Here is a 22,210-nt window from a genome sequence, read left to right as displayed (position 1 = left end):
TAAATTTGTAAGGAATGTTAAACCTTAAATGAGATGAAGAATGAAATGGAATGGGGTCCAGGACGGCTTTGAGAAAGTGTGAAGCAGTACTGACGAAGAGAAAGTTCAGGGATGTTCATGAGGTGGTGAAGTGTTGAAGAAGTATCATTTCAGACTTGAAAGGTTAACTCTGTTTCTCTCTCCATAAATGCTGCCAGACCTCTTGGGTTTCTCCAGCACTTTCTGTTTTTATTTAAGAATTTAAAAGCATTGTCTTAAAAGCATTTAATGACCTATCTCCTCTGCTTTCTGAGGCAGAGAGTTCCAACCCTCTGAGAGTCAGAAATTCTCCTCAGGCTAAATCTTAGGTTTCTTTGGTGAAGTCTTAGTTGCATCAAGTTTCTGGATGGTATCCAGCCTTGAGTCCTAATGTTGTTTCTGGCCATATCCTACCAATATCCCTTTATTAATTACCTACCTCTGGCAGTTCACACATCTGATTTCTGTCCCAGTTTACCACATACTGCTCTTGGAACAACTCAATGGATATCTGCAATCCATTGGCATCCCTTGTGCCCATGCCATCTATAAAAGCCTATTGTACACCTGGACCAGCACCATCAGTTGGGAGCTGCTTTGCATGGCTCCTGATATTTATTCTGACAAATGGTGAAAATTGCTTTGTGGGCAATCCTGCTGGACAGGTTGATGCACAGGTTGGACTTATTCATCCCCTGGAACCAGGAGGCCACAACACCAGACTATGCTAACACAGACTTAGGTTGATACCTAGATTAAAACAGTTTTAGCCATCTGGAGGAATACCCAGCACAGTAAGACGATGGTCAATGATGTTCTCCACACTGCCATCTTCTCTTTGACAACTCACACTCTGCCTCTGCTACTGTACCCACCTTACACAAAGGCTCATGGTTTATTGCTCTCACTATTACCTGCAACACCTTCCCTACTTTCCCTCAAACCCCAAATGTCGACACCACTAAACCTGCGTGCATTCTGCGCTGTCTATTCAATTCTTCTGGACACTTCCCCACTTGCACTGAAGGCAACAACTGTGCATTTGCCTTCCAAGATACCTACCTCGCTTTCATTCCACGAGGAAAACAGCCCAAAATAGGCCAGAAAGATTTGACGGGTCTTGTGTTGCCTGTCAGTCAATGTCTCACCCCTTAGGAGCAGAGGATTCTGGCTCTGATCATCTGGAGCGGGCCCTGTCCTTTACTTACTGTGTGCACTCCATGAGTGAGGGCTCTTCCCCATTGACTTGCCTAAGACCTGCTGACAACTATGTCAAACACCTAGTTTTGTGTCTGTACTTACTGGCACAGAATGACAGCAGTAACATGGGGCTGGTATCTTTGGCTGAAGGGAAAAAGCACACAAAGCAAGGGAATGCAATGGAGGGACACTGTGAGCATCCAGATAGGATCAAAGTGATTGAGTGTTATGATAGCAAATGAACAGCCCAGAGGTTCAACTCAGAAACAGTCCATGAGTTGGGTGTGTGTCTCTGAACATACAGTGTCCTTCCTGCAGCATGACATTGACAGTTACTGTGCAGACTGAGATATAGTGTTGAAGTGTAGAAGCGTCCTGAAAGTGAATCAGAGATCTACCATCAAGGTTCTTAGAGATTGGTACATGCCGGGTGCCAGTGTCAATGGACGTAGGGTGCATGAAGCCAGTGCCTATGAAGCACTTCCTCAGATGCTAGTACCTAGATTTCCAACATGGAAGTTGTTCAGAGTAAGTGGCGAGTTGAATCTAGTTTCCTTGTCAGGTTTTCCCAATGTTTAGATTCTTAGGCAAGTTTAAGGTAGAAGCTGAATATTAATAACATTAATACTAATGAGGGAAGTTGGGTTATGAACAAGGCATTCAACAAGCTATAATGATCATCAGTTGGCATCTCGCCACTGCCTACTGGAAATCTCACCGTGTCATTGATGAAAAGCAGAAAAGATGGTGTGATTTGTCCTGATATCAAGATGGCCCTTGCTGCACTTGGTGTCCAATTCTACCACACATCTAACCATAGCCCACATTGTTTCGACCCCTATAAGTTTCCACCTTTCATCTCTGTCCTGTGAGGCTGACCCTTGATTTTAAAACAGTGCCTCATGGTTCAGGACTCACCAATAAAAGTAAACGCCATTTCCACATTTACCTTGTCAAGAGTCTTTAGAATCTTAAATACTTCAGTCAAGTCACCCTCACTGTTCTAAACTCCAGTAGAAACGAGCCCAGCCTGTCCAACTGGTCTTATAAGATAACCTGCTTATTCCAGGTATCATTCTGATAAACCTCCTCTGAACTGCATCCTTTGCATTTGGAACTTTCACTGTTTAACATGTGGTTTCACCAATGCCATGTATAACTGAAGCAAAACATCTGAACTTTTAAGTTCAGTTTTTTCATAAAAAAGGATAACATCGCATTACTTGTTATATCTGCATGTTACTATTTTGTGACTCATGCATCAGGACACCTAAATTCTTCTGCACCTTAAAATTCTGCAGTCTTTCTCCATTTAAGTAATACCCTACTATTTTATTCTTCCTGCCAAAGTGAATGACCTCACATTTTCACATATTATTCTCCCTCTGACAGATCTTTGCCTACTCAGTCAACTTTAGTATATGTGTCTGCAACTTCCTTAAGTCTTCTTCACAATACATCTTCCTACTTATGTTGGTGTCATTGTGAATTTAATTACTATGCCTTTGCTCTCTTTTCTTCAGTCATTGAATTCAATTATAAAAAGTCAAAGCCCTACTTGTCACTTCCTGCCAATCAAAGATCCATTTATGTATCACTATTTTCCGCCTTCTCTCCTTCAGAATTTCCTCCACTTGTTTCCTCCTACTTCGAAACGAAGACAGATGTGAAGTATGCATTTAACACCTGCTCCACACCACTGATTCCCCCTTGGTCCATAATGGGCCTTCTCTTTCCCTGGTTACTCTCTTCTCCTCAATATACTTATAAGATTTTCTTTGTTCACTCAAAGGATGAAGATGTCACTGGCTAGGCCAGCATTTATTGCCCATCCCTAATTGTCCAGAGAGCAGTTATGAATCAACCACATTGCTGTTGGTCTGGACTCACATGTAGGCCAGACCAGGTGAGGATGGCATGTGCAGAACGAAGTGTGCAAATTGATGGCCACTGGAATTGTGCTGTTGCAAACAGAGGTAAGCGTTCTTGAAAATACAGTTCCCTAATTCTTCAGCGACTCTATAGACAACTCGCGTTGCCGAAACTCGCTTTATATGAGGACTACAAGTATTCCAAAACTGGCCTTGGCAATATCCTATACAACCACAACATGACATCCCAACTTCTATACTCCATGTTCTGACCAATTAAGACAAATGTGTTAAATGCCTTCTTCACCGCCCTGTCTAACTGCAACTCCACTTTCATGGAACTATGCAACTGCACCCTTGGCTCTCTTTATTCGACAAGGCTTCCCAGGGTCCTACTGGATTGTATGTATAGCCAAGGCCTTTTTCCTAGGGTGAGGGAGTCCAAATCTAGAGAGCATTGGTTTAAGGTGAGAGGGAAAGATTTAAAAAAGGACCTGAGAGGGTTTCTCTTTTGCACAGAGGGTGATGCGTGTATGGAATGAGCTGCCAGCGGAAGTGGTGATGGCAAGTACAATTACAACATTTAAAAGACATCTGGATGGGTAAATGAATAAGAAGGGTTTAGAGGGGCACAAAGCAAATGCTGGCAAATGGGACTCAGTCAGATTGGGATGTCTGGTCGGTGCAGATGTGTTGGACAGAGGGGTCTATTGCTGTACTGTATGAACCTATGACTCCATGAATCCCTTTATAAAAGCACTGTTGATGTCTCTCCATTCCAAACACCACTGCAATTCAAAAATGCAACTCACTTCCACTTTCTCCAGGGCAATATGTATGGACAAAAAATGTTGGTCCAGCCAGTAATGCCTACAACCATGCAAATAGTCCAGAAAATAACTGCATTCAGCAATTTTTAATGAGTTACAAATAAAATAAGGAAACTAATTAACAGGTTTATTTCATCATATCACTCACCTCCCTGAAATTCTTTGCTACAATGGGTTCACATGTAACATGTTTCAAAGTTTATTTTTTCATTCAAACCAATAGGAAGAATAAAACGGACCTAACTTTTTATAGCTATCATTCTCATTCAGTTCCTGTTATCGCTGTGAAGAAAATGTAATCTTCTCACATAATACCTTGGAGATTTCAGTAAACCCCATTTGTTTGAAGAGATAACAAGCTTCAAGGTGACAAATCTCTTCCTTCGCCTATCCCATACCACTACACAATCCTATGAACTGGGATTGCTAAGGAGGTGGTGAGGGAGTGGTAATGTCCCTGGATTAGTAATCCAGAACTCCTAGTTAATGTTCTGGGACATTGGAAGAAGAGGCATACTGGACTCGAAACATCAACTGTGTTTCCCTCTCCACAGATGCTGCTAATCCTGCTGAATTTAAACAGCATCCTTTGGGAACATGGATTCCATTCCCACCATGACAGATGGTGGAATTTGAATTTAATGGAAGAAATGTGGAATTAAAAGCTAATCTACTGGTGAGTGTGTAGCCATTGGTAATTGTCAATTTTTAGCAAATTAAATCTTCCATCCTTACCTGGTCTGATCTACTATAACTTCAGGGCCACAGCAATAAGGATATACTTTAAACTTAGATCTACGCAAAAATACTGGTCCAGCTGGTGATACCCATTTCCCATGAATAAATAAAAGAAATCTCCGGTTATTGAAAACTACAGGCAATTACCAGTTGCAATCCTGGAGTCATATTGAGGGCTGGTGGGGGGGGGGAAGGGGAATAAGCACGGTGAATGTCAAATGAAGAAGTTGTGTTGGCTCCTCTAAGTCAGGGCTTCTTAGACTATGGGGTTGGGAAACCCAAATGGGGTGGCAAACTGAAATTTTGAGGTTCTAAGTTTAGAAGCAGCAATGGTTGTCAGAGAGCTCCCACCCACTCATAATGGCTGTGGTCCTGCTATAACAGGTCCCTGCACTCACAACAATCTTACTCTGCTCTTACAGTTCTTACTGAAAGATGGTGGCAATTTCCAAGTCTCAATATTGCACCACAGGGGCTAAAGTTTGAGAAGCACCGGCCTAAGCCTTCCTGCCAACATCCTTACACTCTTCTTGAAAGGTGGCTTCAATAAAGATCAGGGCAGATTCCAGTGGAACTGAGATTCAAGCCATCTTCCACCAACTTGTGGCTGCAGCTTCTCAGGGAGGAGAAAATACATTCCAAAGTGCAAGATCAGAGCATCATGACAAATACATAATTGTACCACATTAAGATACACACTGATGTCCTCTGCAAACAGAGGCCCCTATCCAGCTTATGGAAGAGTAAAGAACACTTCTGGCAATGAGGAACTTCAGGCTGTTGTCTCCAGCTATTTTACTTTTCTAAATTGTCCAACGCTTTCACATGCAGCCTCGCCAACCCACTTCCATAACCTGCTCACTTTCTTTAATTACAGGGTCATCTTGGAGGTAGTTTCTTCACTCTGGAAGGCAGGTGCTGCAATTGCTAATGGGGACCAGGACCCCTAAAATGGTCCTGTTAAAATTTCTGAACAGCTGAAAAAGGATGACAAAGAGATTGATTAAGAAAGGGAAAATACAGTCTTGTTTAGAACATAAAAACTGACTGTAAAATGTTCTGTAGTTAGGTGAAGAGAAAAAGATTGGTGAAGACAAATATCTTACAGTCTCTCACAGTCAGAAACCGGGTAACTTAAGATGGGGGAGTAAAGAAACAACTGACCAACTAAATATATATTTTGATCTGATGTTCACAGTTGAGACCTTGCTAGATCAGGAGCCGACACAAGTCAGTGAGTACATGAATGCTGGATGAGGGGAATTCAGTTGCAAATTAGGAAATAGAGAGAGGAGTTTTTGGATAGCTCATGTTTATAGACAATGGTCAATAGAACATTGCAAGAGTGGAGTCCAGAATTAGACAGTGCTAATTATATATTGGAATATTTTTGAAAAAGAAAGGAGACATAGAGTCATAGAGTCAACTGTGCACTCATCATGACAGAATCACAAGAATTTCAAATATCAAAAGGACAAATAGTTTATGCTGCATGAGAAGAGGGTGTTGATTGGTTGAGAATAGATTCTGATCAATAAAGGTGTTGACATGGAGAATGTGTCAAGGAACAGTTAACAGCCAAATTTATCCTTGATTATGCTAGGCAAGTCAATTGTAATTGGTCACAAAATTGTCGTAGGGAATGGCTACTCCCATGCTGTTGTTTTGTTGAAAATATGCAATGTAATAAAATATGCTAAAGACTTGTGATATAACATTTATTGTTACAAAGTTATTTGGGTGGAGCTGAGAAATAAGAAAGGGATGATAACCTTATTGGGATTGTATTATAGACCTCCTAATAGTTAATGGAAAATTGAGAAATAAATTTGTAAGGAGATTTCAGTTATCTGTAAGAATAATAGGGTAGTTATAGTAGGGGATTTTAACTTTCCAAACATAGACTGGGACTGCCATGTGTTAAGGGTTTAGATGGAAAGAAATTTGTTAAGTGTATACAGGAAAACGTTCTGATTCTGTATGTGGATGTACCTACTAGAGGAGGTGGAAAATCTGACCTACTCTTGAGTAATAAGGCAGGGCAGGTGACTGAGGTATCAGTGGGGGAGCACTTCGGGGCTAACGACCATAATTCTATTAGTTTTTAAATAGTAATGGAAAAGGTTAGACCAGCTCTAAAAGTTGAAGTTCTAAGTTGGAAGAAGGGCAATTTTGACAGTATTAGGCAAAAACTTTCAAATGCTGATTGGGGGCAGATGTTCACAGTAAAGGGATAGCTGGAAAATGGGAAGCCTTCAAAAATGAGATAACAGGAGTCCAGAAACAGTATATTCCTCTTAGGGTGAAAGGAAAGGCTGATGGGTGTAGGGAAAGCTGATGACTAGAGAAATTGAGAGTAGGGCCCCTCAAAGATCAGCAAGACAGCCTATTTGTGGAGCTGCAAGAGATGCGAGAGATACTAACCAAGTATTTTGCATCAGTGTTTACTGTGGAAAAGGACATGGAAGATATAGAATGTGGGGAAATAGATGGTGACATCTTGAAAAATGTCCATATTACAGAGAAGGAGGGGCTGAATGTCTTGAAATGCATAAAAGTGAATAAATTCCCAGGACCTGATCAGGTGTACCCTAGAAGTCTGGGAAGCTAGGGAAGTGATTGCTGGGCTCCTTGCTGAAATACTTGTATCGTCGATCGTCACAGATGAGGTGCTGGAAAACTGGAGGTTGGCTAACGTGGTGCCACTACTTAAGAAAGATGGTAAGGAAAAGCCAGGGAACTGTATACCCGTGAGCCTGACACCGGTGTTGGTGGAGGGAGTCCTGAGGGATAGGATTTACATGCATTTGGAAAGGCAAAGACTGATTAGGGATAGTCAGCATGGCTTTGTGCATGGGAAATCATGTCTCGCAAATTTTATTGAGTTTTTTGAAGAAGTAACAGAGAGGATTGATGAGAGCAGAGCGATAGCCGTGATCTATAGAGACTTCAGTAAAGCATTCAACAAGGTTCCTCACGGGAGATTGATTAGCAAGGTTACGCCTGATGGAATACAGGGAGAACTAGCCATTTGGATACAGAACTGGCTTGATGGTAGAAGACAGAGAGTGGTGGTGGAGGATTGCTTTTCAGACTGGAGGCCTGTGACCAGTGGAGTGCCACAAGAATTCGGTGCTGGGTCCATTTCGTCATTTATACAAATGATTTGGATGTGAGCATAGGAGGTATAGTTAGTAAGTTTGCAGATGATACTAAAATTGGAGGTGTAGTGGACAGCAAAAAAGGTGACCTCAGAGTACAACAGGATCTTGATCAGATGGGCCAATGGACTGAAGGGTGGCAAATGGACTTTAATTTAGATAAATGCAAGGTGTTGCATTTTGGGAAAGCAAATCAGAGATGGACTTATATAAGACCATAAGACCAGAAGTCATAGGAGTGGAGGTAAGGCCATTTGGCCCATAGAGTCCACTCTGCCACTCAATCATAGCTGATGGGCATTTCAACTCCACTTACCCACATTCTCCCCATAGCCCTTAATTCCTTGTGGCATCAAGAATTTATCAATCTCTGCCTTGAAGACATTTAGCATCCCGGCCTCCACTGCACTCTGAGGCAATGAATTCCACAGGCCCACCACGCTCTGGCTGAAGAAATGTCTCCGCATTTCTGTTCTGAATTTACCCCCTCTAATTCTAAGGCTGTGTCCACGGGTCCTAATCTCCTCACCTAACGGTAACAATTTCCTAGCGTCCACCCTTTCCAAGCTATGTATTATCTTGTAAGTTTCTATTAGATCTCCCCTTAATCTTCTAAACTCCAATGAATACAATCCCAGGATCCTCAGCCGTTCCTCGTATGTTAAACCTACCATTCCAGGGATCATCCGTGTGAATCTCCGCTGGACACGCTCCAGTGCCAGTATGTCCTTCCTGAGGTTTGGGAACCATAACTGGACACAGTACTCCAAATGGGGCCTAACCAGAGCTTTATAAAGTCTCAGTAGCACAACGGTGCTTTTATATTCCAACCCTCTTAAGATAAATGACAACATTGCATTCGCTTTCTTAATCACGGACTCAACCTGAATGTTTACCTTTAGAGAATCCTCGACTAGCACTCCCAGATCCCTTTGTACTTTGGCTTTATGAATTTTCTCACTGTTTAGAAAGTAGTCCATGCTTGTATTCTTTTTTCCAAAGTGCAAGACCTCGCATTTGCTCACATTGAATTCCATCAGCCATTTCCTGGACCACTCTCCCAAACTGTCTAGATCCTTCTGCAGCCTCCCCACTTCCTCAGTACTACCTGCCTGTCCACCTAACTTCGTATCATCAGCAAACTTCACTAGAATGCCCCCAGTCCCTTCATCCAGATCATTAATATATAACGTGAACAGCTGCGGCCCCAACACTGAACCCTGCGGGACACCGCTTGTCACTGGCTGACATTCCGAAAAAGAACCTTTTATCCCAACTCTCTGCCTTCTGTCAGACAGCCAATCCTCAATCCAGTAGCCTACCTTGAACACCATGAGCCCTCACCTTGCTCAGCAGCCTCCTGTGTGGCACCTTATCAAAGGCCTTTTGGAAGTCTAGATAGACCACATCCACTGGGTTTCCCTGGTCTAACCTACTTGTCATCTCTTCAAAGAATTCCAACAGGTTTGTCAGGCAAGACCTCCCCTTACTAAATCCATGTTGACTTGTTCTACTCCGACCCTGCTCTTCCAAGAATTTAGAAACCTCATCCTTAATGATGGATTCTAGAATTTTACCAACAACTGAGGTTAGGCTAATTGGCCTATAATTTTCCATCTTTTGTCTTGATCCTTTCTTGAACAAGGGGGTTACAATAGTGATCTTCCAAATCAGCCGGGACTTTCCCTGACTCCAGTGACTTTTGAAAGATCTCAACCAACGCCTCTGCTATTTCCTCAGCCACCTCCCTCAGAACTCGAGGATGTAGCCCATCGGGGCCAGGAGATTTATCAATTTTAAGACCTTTTAGCTTTTCTAGCACTTTCTCTTTTGTAATGACAACCATACTCAACTCAGCCCCCTGACTCCCTTTAATTGTTGGGATATTACTCATGTCTTCCAATGTGAAGACTGACGCAAAGTACTTATTAAGTTCTCCAGCTATTTCCTTATCTCCCATCACTAGGCTTCCAGCATCAGTTTGAAGGGGCCCAATGCCTACTTTTGCCTGTCATTTGTTTCTTATGTATTGAAAGAAACTTTTACTATCATTTCTAATATTACTGGCTAGCCCTACCTTCATATTTGATCCTCTCCTTCCTTATTTCTCTCTTTGTTATCCTCTGTTTGTTTTTGTAGCCTTCCCAATCTTCTGATTTCCCAGTGCTCTTGGCCACTTTATAGGATCTCTCTTTTTCTTTGATACATTTCCTGACTTCCTTTGTCAGCCATGTCTGTCTAATCCCTCCCCGGATAATCTTTCTTTTCTTGGGGATGAACCTCTGTACAGTGTCCTCAATTATACCCACAAACTCCTGCCATTTTTGCTCTACTGTCTTCCCCGCTAGGCTCTGCTTCCAGTCTATTTTCGTCAGTTCCTCTCTTATGCCCTCATAATTACCTTTACTTAACTGTAACATCATTACATCCGATTTTGCCTTCTCTCTTTCAAACTGCAGACTGAACTCTACCATATTATGATCGCTGCTTCCTAAGTGTTCCCTTACTTTAAGATTTTTTATAAAGTCTGGTTCATTACATAGCACTAGGTCCAGAATAGCCTGCTCCCTTGTGGGCTCCATGACAAGCTGTTCCAAAAAGCCATCTTGTAAGCATTCCATGAATTCCCTTTCTTTGGACCCACTGGCAACATTATTTACCCAGTCCACCTGCATATTGAAGTCTCCCATGATCACCGTGACCTTCCTTTCTGACATGCCTTCTCTATTTCCCGGTACATGTTGCGCCCCTGGTCCTGACCACTGTTAGGAGGTCTGCACATAACTCCCATTAGGGTTTTTTTGCCTTTGCGATACCTCAATTCCACCCACACAGACTCCACATCATCCGACGCTATGTCATTCAGTGCCATAGATTTAATTTTGTTCTTAACTAACAAGGCAACCCCGCCCCTTCTGCCCACCTCTCTGTCTTTTCAATAAGTTGAAAATCCTTGGATGTTTAACTGCCAGTCCTGACGCCCCTGCAACCACGTCTCTGTGATGCCTACCACATCATAATCATTCACGATTATCTGTGCCATTAGTTCATCTGCTTTGTTACGAATGCTACAAGCATTCAGGTAAAGTGCCTTAATGCTAACTTTCTTATCATTAGAGATATTGGAAGTCATAAGATGTCCGAAGTTATCCTTCCTTTTTGCTGCATTCCCAGTCTGCCTCAAGTTTAAACCCACCTGCACACATGCTATCCTGCTGCTTATCTTTCCATTTAACTCCATACTCCCTGTCGCTTTCACTTTCCCTTCCCCCCAACTCAGAAGTTTAAAGTCCTACTGACCACCCTATTTATCCTCTTCGCTAGAACATTGGCACCTGATCGGTTCAGGTGGAGACCGTCCCAACGGTACAGATCCCTCCAGTTCCAAAACTGATGCCAATGCCCCATGAAGTGGAATCCCTCTTTTCCACACCAATCCCTTAGTCACGTGTTTACTTCCCTAATTTTCTTATCCCTATGCCAATTGGCACATGGCTCGGGCAGTAATCCGGAGATTATGATCCTTGAGGACCTGTACTTCAATTTCTTTCCTAGTGCTTGATAATCCCCAAACAGGAAACACCCTAGCTTTGCCTATGTTGCTAGTCCTAATGTGGACCACAACAACTGGATCCTCCAGTTAAGTATATTATTAAGTATATCATTATACTTGATGATAACATCCTGGGGAGTGATGCTGAACAAAGAGACCTCGGAGTGCAGGTTCATAATTCCTTGAAAGTAGAGTCGCAAGTAGATAGGATAGCAAAGAAGGTGTTTAGTATGCTTTCCTTTATTGGTCAGTGCATTGAGTATAGAAATTGGGAGGTCATGTTATGGCTGTAGAAGACATTGGTTAGGCCACTTTTGAATATTGCGTACAATTCTGGTCTCTTTCCTATCGGAAGGATGTTATGAAACTTGAAAAGATTCAGAAAAGATTTACAAGGATGTTGCCAGGGTTGGAGAGTTTGAGCTATAGGGAGAGGTTGAATAGGCTGGGGCTGTTTTCCCTGGAGCATTGGAGGCTGAGGGGTGACCTTATAGAGGTTAATAAAATCATGAAGGACATGGATAGGATAAATAGGCAATGCCTTTTCCCTGGGTTAGGAGAGTACAGAACAAGAGGGTATCGGTTTAGGGTGAGAGGGGAAAGATATAAATAGGACCTAAGGGGCAGCCTTTTACATAGAGGGTGGTGCGTGTGGGCACGGAATAAGCTGCCAGAGGAAATGGTGGAGGCTGGTTCAATTACAGCATTTAAAAGGCATCTGGATGGGTATATGAATAGGAAGAGTTTAGACAGATATGGGCCTGGTGTTGGCAAGAGGGACTAGATTAGGTTAGGATGTCTGGTCGGCATGGATGAGTTGGACCAAAGGGTCTGTTTCCATGCTATGACTCCATATCCCTGCTTTTGCACAGATTACTTTACAATGACATGATCCCACTGTTAAAATACTGGACGTAACTTACATTAATACAGCTCCTCTTTTTGAGCAAAGTGATATAATTAACCCTACTTAATAGTGAAAAAAACCTTTCCAAGTTGGAGGTTTAGATGAAATAAATCCAGTAATCTAATTAATGTTTCTTTTCAATAAATAAAATGCTTGCCAACAGAGTTGATATCAAAAAGTTATACCTATTTTGTAAACATAAAAATAAATCATTTTTATTGCTATGCTGTACTTGCATCCAAATGCTAGGTTCAAGATTAAGTTGCATGGTGTGTCATTCTTTGAAGATCCTGAAAGAATTACATCTATCTTTTCTGTAAATTCAGTTCCACAGTCAGTACCAACAGCAGCATTAATAAACAGTCATATTTATCTGGGCCGTAGTCTGTTGAAGAATTCATTGCAGCATTATGTGATATGGTGCTGAAACAGGAGACTTTCTCTTTGTGTAAGGATGATAAAGTTTAGCCACTTGTGAACTCTGTTCCTGATAAAAGTGGTGTCTGTCAGAGAGCTTCATTTTTCACTGGGCCATCTGCATTCATTCAAGGGAAGCTGGGCCTTTTTCTGACCACTCGTTAATCAGTGAGAGGTTGATAGAACTTTCCCTTGATGAGTAAGGAAAGACAAAAGAAACAAAGATGTTAATTTACTTCATCAAGGGTCAAATGTCAATCTTGGCGTAAACAAAATAACTGAGAAAGCAGTATACAGAAGCATTGAGATCACATGTGTGTTTAAAGAACCATTGCCCCATTTGTTATTATCAATGTTGTTATCATTTATTTGTCGTTCTTCTAGCTCGTGAGTAAATCATTCTGAACATTGCTATTTTTCTCTTTGGTTAGTTCTGACACTGTTTCCCTATACTTATCATTTGTTTGGACTAAATTTATAATTTTTTATGAAGAGGCATTGCTCCCCTTTTTAATAGTTTTTATTTTTCAAGCCAGTGATACATTTATTTTATGTCTGCATTTCAATTTTGTGAATAATTTGTTTTCACAATCTCAAAGTTTTGCTTTCTCTGTAATTGCTTGATGGCAGTATTTTTGTACTTGAACTATTTGTATCTTGCACACACATTTAATTCAATCTCAACAATAATTTTAAATGTCATAAACATTTCCAAGACCCTTCACAGGGTCAAACAAAATTTGATATTGGGATTCTTAAGCATATGTTAGAGAAGATGACCAAAAGCTTGTAAAGGATAGATTTTAAGGAGCTTCTTAAATGATGACAGAGAAGGAGAATGATAGATAGGTTTAGGGAGAAAAATCCAGAGCTCAGGGCATGGGCACCAAAGGTATGAATATCAGTGGTGCAGAGGTGAAAACAGGAAAGTACAAAACAGAGACTAGTATTGGAGAAATTCAGCGATCTTGGCTGGGTGGGGAGGAAGGAGGGTAGTTTAGGGCTGAAAGAGATATGTATAGAGATAGGAAGGAGTGAAGGCATTTGAATACAAATGTAAGAATTTAAAATGGAGGCATTGCTTAACCAGGGGAAACATAGCTCAGTACATATGCAGGCATGCAGCTTTCACTGCCTAATTGTTTTCCTTTAAATACAAGCAGGTGGATTGATGGATTGTACAGTAAACATTCCAAGCTAAATAGATATTAATGATCCTGAAAGTCCTTTGTAGGCATTAAAGTCCTGGTTAAAACTTTTCATATAGTTGTGCTAATTGAAAAAGACGGGTCAGGGCTACAATGCAGTGAATTGATCTACTTCAACATCGCTGACGAATATCCCTATTGATCAAGATTTTCCTAAGCCCCACTGACCAAACTGTCTGCTAAATGAAAAATATATGGTTCAATGTTAATTTTGCTTTACAAAACTAAGGCTGTTTGTGAGGAGCCAGCTTACTGATAAGATAACAGTGAACCCGTTTGAACAATTTGCAATAGTGGAATAACCGAAGATGCACACAATAAACATCAAGAACCATTAAAGGATTAGAATCTCCCTGATAGAACTCCTGATTAAGTAAACGGAAAGTGGTGGTACACAGTAAATCATTGCCTTGTCAGGCTATTATTCTTGAGATCATGTCAGGCTTTACTAAGCTCTGTACCGATCCAGCATAGTTTCTTGCAACCATGAGATCAGTGTTAAAAGGTTAGTCCTTGATTGACAACTTGCCATTAACCACTTTTCTACAGGGGTCATTAGAAAGTTGATAATTTCAGTGTTAAAAGAAAACCATTCATTCACACAGCAATTGTGTGCATCAATGTTATCTTTGATAGATCGAAGATCTGATACTCAAAATATTGACTGAATGAGAAGATGCCATTTATTTACGACACTATCAACTCGTAAATACAAGTGCATTCAATTAACTGGATTTTTTTGAGTGCTGATTGGCCTAAGGCCCTGCCAAATATGGCACCAAATACTCTGAAGAAGCAGATTGGAGTTCATTATAAGGCTGGTAGGGACTTCAGGTGGGTTCTAAGAGGGAAGGGGAGACAATGTTGGGCCAGGACAGCTGCAGGAGAGGCCCACAGCTATCCAGGAGGGGCACATTGCAAAATAAAAAAGTTCACACACTTCTTTGGACCTTTTCTCAGAGGTCACCAGCAGTCGTTTTAACCAGGATTCTTTTATCCAATGCACCTATTCCAGATAAGTCACTTTTCCCAGTGATCCCATTGGTTATTGAGACCACTAGTGGAGACTTGTAAACTTTTAACTGTACTCATCTGAGTACATGTGACAATAAAGCCAATTCAACATAGAATCATAGCAACACGATGATGCTATTCACCTCCTCTAGTCTGTTCTACCATTCAATTAGATCATGGCTACTCTGTTTCTTAACTGCATCTAAGTATTTAAATTTCAAAATCATGAATACACTTGCCCAATAAAACTGTTTCAATCTCAGTTTTGACACTTTCAATTGATCCTCCCACCTCAGCAATTTTTGGGGGGAGAGAGTTCCAAATATCCACTCCCCTCAGTGTGAAGAAGTGATTCCTGACATTATCCTTGAAGGGCCTGTCTTTAATGGTAGAGTTGTACTTCCTTGATGCAGATGCACATATCAGTGGAAACAGTTAATCTCAGTTTACCCTATCAAACCTTTTCATCATCTGAAGCACCATATTAGATCATCCCTCCATCTTCAGTACAAGTTCTTAGGGGAAAAAATGAAGACATAAAAAGTATAGCATTACAGATTGTAGGAATAACTTAGAAAATAGGAAATGGAGAAACTGTTCAGAACAACAGTCCTTCTAACCCAGTCCACGTTGGCACCTAGCCTTCAGTCCATGCCAGGCCTTCACCTGAGGGTCTTGAGGCTGGGACACCGCTCTAGAATCACCTCGAGGTCAGGACTCCAGGCTGAGGCCACACTGGGCTGAAAGACTGTTGCAGGCTGCCAGGAAATCACCATGCTAGGACAAGAGACTGCCACGTCCTATGGAGTACAGTTTTCAAAACACAAATGTATCAATAGAATAGATTATTTAAATAGAAATGAGTCAAATTGATAGAGTACTGAGTGCATTAACATGGGAACCAATTTAGTTTTACCCTTATTTTACTGGGCAAAATCTGGTTTTCTATGTATTTTGAAATCTCATAAATATTCCCCTGTCAGCAGCCTTAGCAGTGACATGAAATATTTAAACTGGATATGAACTCAGCTGACATGAGGCAGGGAAATGTCTTCCCTTACATCATTGCACAGTTGAGAATCACAAGCATTTTTTGCCACACTGTATTTTCACCATGGTGTACCATGCAATGACTTCACCCACTGACAGACTGGAAGTCAGTGCAAGTGCAGACAAGAGGCAGCTGGCCAGGTTGGTTTGTATTGGCAAGGCTTGGGAGCACTTAGTTCCCACGTGAGATGCTGACTATGCTTCAAACAGTGGAGAGAGCCACTACTGTAAAGAGAATATTAATTGCGCACATCAATCACAAGCAGCTAGGTTACTGAGGTGAGCTGAGGGCAAGGAATGGTTCAAGAATTTCTGCCATACGTTTTTGTTGTATTTGCTATGTTTTCTCAATGAAAACTGTTGATTGGGTGCCAGATTTCTTCGTTGCTTGCACTCTCCCTTCTTCTTTTTAAAGGAAGCATATCTTTCCAGTTTGTTTTATACGACTTCTATTATAAAATATCACTTCAGGCCTCCCATTTTTTTGAACTACAGTCAGCTTAAAAACTGACTTCTGGTTTCTTTCAAGAATCCCAAGACCCCATTACCTCTCCTGAGCTGTTCTTTTTCTTAAATGCTGCATTTCATTAATTCGATATTCTTTGACATTTTCTAATTTATTTCCAAAATACAGTAGTGAGGAACTGGCATGAGTTTACAGCTTGGGTTGCAGTGAATGTGATGAGACAGTGCACAAATAAAGTGCAGGAAAATGTAAACTCAAATAAAAGTTGCAAAGGTTTACATGTTTTATAGACACGAAAAATGGTTATCTTGTTCTCAGTTTCAAATTCTAATACATTAAGATTGACCAAATCACCACAGACAAAACCGCAAACAGCGCAAACACTGGTAGCAGCTAAGCTGAATGGCCTGTTTCAATGCTGTCCATTTTATGCATAATACAGTTAATTTAGATGATAGAAGTGCTAAATTATGGGGAACAATATTGAAGTTGGAAGTCTTACCACATCACTTAAACGACAGTCACTGCACACTAAAATCATCTGCAAGACATTTTTCACCACCTACCCAGGAAATTGACGTTCTCTCAGAACGATCTCTCCATCTTTACCAGGAAAGTCAAGGGCTTATGGACTGAACTTTACACTCCTATGTTCCTCTGTTCAACCCAATCTGTTAAAAGGTGCCATGAGAGCATTGGGGTCACTCCCTACCCTCCAAGATATTCTTCTGGTTTGGCACTTCCCATCTGGCATCACGCCCCTCAAATATTCCATGTGCAATCTCTCTGGGATCCATGTTATCTTTATCCAGGGCATACGTGCAGTCCGACTGAGTTTTGAGACAGCCAGAACAGCTGGTCAATCTCCAAGCAGAGAGGTAGACAGATAAATGTGTACAAGAAAATAAAACAGGCAAAATATGAGTTAAAAACTAAAGCCACTCTCACTTTCATTTGCCTGACTATCAAAGAAAATATAGGAGTTATTTTAGGTAAGTCTATACCCACTGAGAAACCCACAGGATCAGATAAAATGCCAGCTTTACACACCACCAACTCACTCTCCATTGACTTCAGTGGAGTGTAAAATCAGGCCATTTGTTGTGCTTCACTATGTCAGTTTAGATTACATTCCCTACAGTGTGGAAACAGGCCCTTTGGCCCGACAGGTCCACACCAACCCTCCGAAGAGCAACTCACCCAGACCCATTCCCCTAACGCTATGGGCAATTTAGCTAGCATGGCCAATTCACCTAACCCGCACACTTTTGGACTGTGGGAGGAAACCCACACAGACACAGAAATAATGTGCAAACTCCACACAGACAGTTGCCCAAGGCAGGAATTGAACCCAGGTCCCTGGTGCTGTGAGGCAACAGTGCTAACCACTGATCCACCATGCCATCCTGTCACTGACCAGTTCATTTTAAATTTCCCTTTTGAGCTGCAAATGTCTATGAAACCCTTTGTGCTTATATCTGTCCTGACTCATAAAGGAAGTTATATAATTCAATGTTCCTCCCCTTGCTCTATATGATGAAAATACCCATCCCTACCACTGCAACTATATTTGCAAAGGCAACTATAGGTTGAAAATACTTGCCATAGGCACCTCATCTTAAGAATATTTAAAAACAAATCCTTACACGTTTTTCTTTGTTGACTGAAATCCCTTTTATATGACATTGTCATCTTTGCCACAGCAATCACTTGTGCAAAAATAACTTTCAAATAATATTCCATGTGAATAAAATGAATCTATAGTTTCTTTCTGCTCCCAATTATTTATTGCTGTTTCACAGTCAATCTCAAGGTATTTAATAATTTCAACAAAGCTACTATTAGGTCTTTACTTTCTTAAAGTTTTCTCTTGAATGTTTAAAAAAAACTCAATCAAAATATTCATACCTTTCTTTATAACAACAACTTCTCATTCCTGGAGTCATTCCAGTGAAACTTCACTGCTCCCTTTCTATGGCCTAACATATATTTTATAATGGAATATTGGAACATAATCCTGCCAGTTGACAGACATTGCTATCGGGTGCACTCACTTTTAAAAGTTTACATGCCTGCTCCTTTCGATCTCTCCATCCTTCCATTCTGTTAAGAATCTCACAACTTACAAATATATGAATATGGTCAAATGCTCTATCATTGTCCCCAGTGCCTCCTTATCCAATGACAGCCATGCAAATCTCCTGAGACAGGAATATGGGAATTGTAAACTGATCAACGTGGATCTAGTCCCCTCTTTGTAGTCACATGATAATGGAGTTGTTGACTGGCTACAGTGATAAATCTCCCTCATTAAGTCAACAACATGTCCAGACATAAGCTGAGGAACACCCACTGGTGTTTGGGAAGTTTGGGAAAAGTAAGTACAAAGTCACTTACTTCTCTGAAACAATGTTATACACATTACATATCAAATCCCAAGTTACTCTTGTACTTTATCCTAAGTTTTTATTTTCTGAAAGAAATCTAATTTTCATTTGAATGATTCAACATTAACTATTACCTTCTTCCAAATTGCCCATAGTGTTAGGTAAAGGGGTAAATGTACGGGAACGGGTGGGTTACGCTTCGGCGGGTCGGTGTGGACTTGTTGGGCTGAAGGGCCTGTTTCCACACTGTAAGTAATCTAATCTAATCTAATCTAAAACCATTTTCCATGGCCTGCTTCCAAACTGTAGAGGATTCCATGATTCTATTTGCCTCTTACTAAAATGTATTTTCACAGAATAGTTTGAACTTAGAAATATGTGTTCTCATTTGTCTTTCTGATGTCACCTCTCTATTCTCCCTCACTGCTGCACACCATCTGGACTGTTATTTTCTGGTACATTTCTTCTTGTTGTGGCCCTTCCTTGGAAACTTCTTCACTCATCTTTTAACCTTTTTAATACTTATTAAGAATCACTGTTATTCATTTCACAGGACATTGTGGCATCTTTGTTTCTAGCTGGTCCTATCCAATTATTGGCCATCCGTGTACATCTTACACGGTTTGAAAAGTCTTTACTATTTCTGTTACCCTAACCAACAGGCTCCTTTCCTAAGGTCTCTTCTTGCTTATTTGCTTTGCCTTTTACACTTATCATAGTCTTCTATTATTTTCAATGATTTATTAAATCCCTCATATATCTGAAGTAATCCATTTGTCAGCTTTATTCCTGATCAGAATGTATTTAACCGGCACCTAAATCCTTTAGACCTAAATGCTTTCCATATCCAGGCCAATGATTAATTCATCTGAGCCAAACCTTACTTCATCCTCCTGAAAGTAGTCAATTTTCATTCTGACTGTCTTATCTTTAAAATTACTTTCTCTTAGAACTACTTCCAAGATGCATCTAATTAGGTTGCAGCCAAATTTCCCCCATGATGCCGCTATGCTTCAGGTCACTTGCCTGTACTGTATCAATACATTGACCCAGGGTCAGGGCTGCATCCTTCCTTAATGGACATGTAACATATAAAGGAAACAGCATTGGAAATTATCTAAGAACTACCCATACTTACAACACTGCCTTTATAACAAAGCCCTCTGTCTGTAGAACTCATCCTTTGCTTCTTTTGCACTATTTAATCTACAATGAATTTTTCAATAAAGGAGCAGATTGCAATTTCTTAAAATTACCCAAGTTCTCACATTAATTTCTATGATGAAATTGTGTCTTATAATATAGCCACTTCTGACTTTTCTTCTTTCTCTCTCCTTCCCAAAAATATTATAATCAAGAACACTTAATTCCCAGTCGTACCCGATCTAAAGCCAAGTTTCTGACAAAGTTATACCGTCAAGTTCTTCCATTCTACTTAATCCATTTAAATTAAGATCATCTTTCTAATGATTTCCATATTTGAAAGTAACTCCCGCAATCCTGCTACAGCAGAATTCTCACTGTCCTCTCCCCTTCTTTTCCATTTTCTGCACTTTTCACTTTCTTCTTAATTTGGCCTACCTTCCCTGAAGTATGTCTATCCACATCTGCATCAGCTTACTCTTTTAGACAACAGTTGGTTCTGATATAACACGATAGTTCCTTTGTTGCACAATTTCACATTATAAGAAAATTGTACAATATCCATGCCATTTAAGCTAATGGGGCTGGTGTCGCATTATAGCCAATACAGGTAAGGAAAGTTCATATTCTACAAATTCTTCAATCACGTTAAAGCCAATTTGTGTAGAAGAAACATGCGAAATAGCAGAACCAACTGTACTTTGTCCCATAATTAAACTCATTCTAGGCAGATGAGGGAGAGACCAATACATAGAATTTTCTAGGCTCCAAAAATAATTAGCCTCATGACATGTTAGTAAGTAATCTGTTTATAAAACAGAACTATCCAAAGAAATTAAAGTCCTGTCCTTCTCATGAACCTTTCACAACCTCAGGACCAAAGCATTTTGCAGCCAATGAAATACTTACAAAGTGTATTTATTATTGTAAGTATGATTCTTACAACCTTAGGAAGCATACAAACCAATTTGCATGCAATTAGTTCCAACAAGTAGCGAATGGCAAATGAAAAGGTGATCTATTCTTTAGTCATGACGTTGAGGGGCAAATATTGGTCAGGACTCCAGGCAAAACTCTCAGTGGTTAGCGCTGTTAGTCTGAACATTGGGGGTTCAAGTGAGACTGCAGATATTTAAGCACAAAAATATAGTCTAACACTCCCACAGAAATGCTACAATGACAGGTATACTATCTTTCAAATAAGATGTTAAGCTGGTATTCCATCTGGTTTCTGAGATAGACGCAAAGGATTTTTCCTGAAAATAGCACCTGAGAATCCTTTGCGTCTATCTCAGAAACCAGATGGAATACCAGCTTAACATCTTATTTGAAAGATAGTATACCTGTCATTGTAGCATTTCTGTGGGAGTGTAGACTATATTTTTGTGCTTAAATATCTGCAGTCACACTTGAACCCCCAATGTTCAGACTAAGAGCGCTAACCACTGAGAGTCACTACTAATGTGTGTCAATTTTGCCAAGATTATTGAAAGTATTCATTTTAGTATACCAGCAATCATTTAAAGTCCAATAGAAACCCACACAAAATTCACCAGACACTTGTTGGTGGGAGTGTTCAAAAGAACAAACAATTATCTGACTCAGCTAAAACCCTTCAAGAGTGATTTTTGTTTCTAAAGAACAGTTTGGAAAAATACTGCATCAGCTGATCTGCCACTAATTAAAAATCACACACATGTGCAATTGAATCTATGCAAGTTATATCAGCTACAGCATCCCAAAAAAAATTGACAGAAGCAAAGGGGATCTATAATTCCCTGCTGCTGGATAGGAGTGGGATGGCATTGTGGCTCAGTAGTGAGCACTGCTACCTCATGGTGCCAGGGACACAGGTTCAATTCCACCCTTGGGTGACTGTCTGTATGGAGTTTGCATGTTGTCCCTGTGCCTGGGTGAATTTCCTCTGGATGCTCTGGTTTCATCCCACAAAGCAAAGATGTGCAGGCTAGATGAATTAGCCATGGGAAATACAGGATTACAGGGATAGGGTAGGGGAGCAAGGTCCGGATGCGATGTCCTTTGAAAGGTCTGTATGGGCAAAATAGCCTGCTCTCACACTGTAGGGATTAGATTAGATTAGATTACTTAGATTACTTACAGTGTGGAAACAGGCCCTCCGGCCCAACAAGTCCACACCGCCCCGCCGAAGCGTAACCCACCCATACCCCTACATCTACATCTACCCCTTACCTAACACTACGGGCAATTTAGCATGGCCAATTCACC

The sequence above is a fragment of the Chiloscyllium punctatum genome, chromosome 22 (genome assembly GCF_047496795.1).
Source record: "Chiloscyllium punctatum isolate Juve2018m chromosome 22, sChiPun1.3, whole genome shotgun sequence".
NCBI classification, from domain to species: domain Eukaryota; kingdom Metazoa; phylum Chordata; class Chondrichthyes; order Orectolobiformes; family Hemiscylliidae; genus Chiloscyllium; species Chiloscyllium punctatum.
This window is presented reverse-complemented; position numbering follows the sequence as displayed.